We start from the raw sequence: 2,754 nt of genomic DNA on the forward strand, positions 1-2,754 counted from the left end.
GCTGCGTCAACTAGAGCTGAGCAGCCGGCCGCCCGGGAGTGTGTCCCGGGGGCCCGCGCGAACACGCAAGCGTCCGCTCAATTATTCTGCAAACAGGAGGAGGCCGAGCTCCCCTGCACGATACACCTCGAAACCCTCTCAGGTCCCGGCGGCGCGCAGCGCCGTCCTAGGTACTTGGTCGGTTTCGAGAGAGGCGCAATCGCCCGGAGTTAGGCGAGTAGACGGTTTTAGTGCGAACACCCTTGCTCCCAACTGAGCTTGCCGCTGCCGACAGAGGCCCGGGAGCGTGCTGTCGTGGCATTGCCGGCGGGAGACAACACGCGCCACCTATGGTGACCGGCAGCTCCAACGCCAGCGCCACACAAGGGCAAAGCCCCACTTGGGTGCAGAAGCGAACTCTCCCAGCACAGCGCACGCGCCAACACGTCCGCACAACTGCGATACAAACCACCTGCGAGAACCGCTGGGGCGACCGAGCAGCAGACGGCGTCGCGGCGCCGAGTGCCAGGCGGCGGCGCATCCTCAACGCACACAGTCCTCAATCAGACCAGCACACTGCAGATGTCCACCGCGCTTCGCACCGGGCTCGGCTGAACCAACTTTGGCCGCCAGGCGCCGCGTGCAGGGTGCGCCGCAGCGTAGCTGCGCCGCCTGCCGAGCCCGTCGGCTGGCGCTCCTGCCACTCGGCGCCCCCCACCAGCCGCCTGTTGCGCGTGCGCCCACGCAGCGCGCGGCCAACACGCCGGGCGGCCCCCCTTCACCGGCCGGGAACAGTCCCACCAAGCCACCGCCGCGTATCGCTTCATACCCACATGGGCCTAGTCACGTGTGTGGATGTGGCGGGTACCGCTGAAACAACCGGTTAATAGCTGTACCGATCGTCGCCATCACAGATTCACCTCCAGCGTGAACAACCGCTCAACAACGGATTTCCAGTTCATTTGCGTATCTTGGGCAGTAAACGTAGATGTCCACCTACATTTGCGAATTCAACAATTCTTGCATGCCAGGATGTCATGTGTCACGACACGCTACATCAGACCACATACACACTGCGACATGTGCAGAAGAGAACACGTGGAAGGTGGCCCGCGCACGTATGCGATGTCCCTTCCGCGATCCACTGTCAACCGGCATCTGCGGCATGTCCCAGATATGGAACGCGGTCCACCAGGGTAGCACTTTGTGTGAGGCAATACGACAAAGTCGGAATACACGCGTCACTACATCACACGGCTCACGCTGACCTGACCTGACTCACCGCACCACCACCCCCAGCGACCCAGGGTGACATACAATGCGTTCGTACGTTCCTCCCACACGCCTCTACGGCGTACCACAGTGCAACCTAGCTGTTATTGGGAGACGAGACAAGTAGCATCGAGCACAACATATGGAAATTGAGATTCGACACCGTTGGGCACAGCCAGCGTACGGTCACACGTATCACACTACTTCACTCTGTACGTAACTACCGATGATCGGTACAGCGTGTGGGTTACGCGTACGACATCAGCGGACAATGGACACAGACCATACCACGACGTACACTGAGGGCGTCGACATCTGAACGCAACTGAACAGCTGCGAGGCTCATTTAACACTCAAACGCCAGACCGACCAGCTTGAGAGGACGGAGACACAAAGAGAGGGGCAGAGGGGGGGGGGGCGATATAGTCCTATTGCAGTACAATTGACAGTGGATAGCGGGAATATGTGGAAAGTAAGCAACACTCGCAAGACATCTACATGAGGATAACAACGACACCAGAGATTCCGAGCAGTGAACTATGTTAGGCAAAGGGACAACGTGGGTTAGGTTAAGGGACAACGTGGGTTAGGTTAAGGGACAACGTGGGTTAGGTTAAGGGACAACGTGGGTTAGGTTAAGGGACAACGTGGGTTAGGTTAAGGGACAACGTGGGTTAGGTTAAGGGACAACGTGGGTTAGGTTAAGGGACAACGTGGGTTAGGTTAAGGGACAACGTGGGTTAGGTTAAGGGACAACGTGGGTTAGGTTAAGGGACAACGTGGGTTAGGTTAAGGGACAACGTGGGTTAGGTTAAGGGACAACGTGGGTTAGGTTAAGGGACAACGTGGGTTAGGTTAAGGGACAACGTGGGTTAGGTTAAGGGACAACGTGGGTTAGGTTAAGGGACAACGTGGGTTAGGTTAAGGGACAACGTGGGTTAGGTTAAGGGACAACGTGGGTTAGGTTAAGGGACAAATTGAGTTAGGTTAAGGGACAAATTGAGTTAGGTTAAGGGACAAATTGAGTTAGGTTAAGGGACAAATTGAGTTAGGTTAAGGGACAAATTGAGTTAGGTTAAGGGACAAATTGAGTTAGGTTAAGGGACAAATTGAGTTAGGTTAAGGGACAAATTGAGTTAGGTTAAGGGACAACGTGGGTTAGGTTAAGGGACAAATTGAGTTAGGTTAAGGGACAAATTGAGTTAGGTTAAGGGACAAATTGAGTTAGGTTAAGGGACAAATTGAGTTAGGTTAAGGGACAAATTGAGTTAGGTTAAGGGACAAATTGAGTTAGGTTAAGGGACAAATTGAGTTAGGTTAAGGGACAAATTGAGTTAGGTTAAGGGACAAATTGAGTTAGGTTAAGGGACAAATTGAGTTAGGTTAAGGGACAAATTGAGTTAGGTTAAGGGACAAATTGAGTTAGGTTAAGGGATAATCTGGTACAACCACAGTTAGGTTAAGCGATAATCTGGTACAGCCACAGTTAGGTTAAGCGATAAT

The sequence above is a fragment of the Schistocerca gregaria genome, unplaced genomic scaffold (assembly GCF_023897955.1).
Source record: "Schistocerca gregaria isolate iqSchGreg1 unplaced genomic scaffold, iqSchGreg1.2 ptg000565l, whole genome shotgun sequence".
Classification (NCBI taxonomy): domain Eukaryota; kingdom Metazoa; phylum Arthropoda; class Insecta; order Orthoptera; family Acrididae; genus Schistocerca; species Schistocerca gregaria.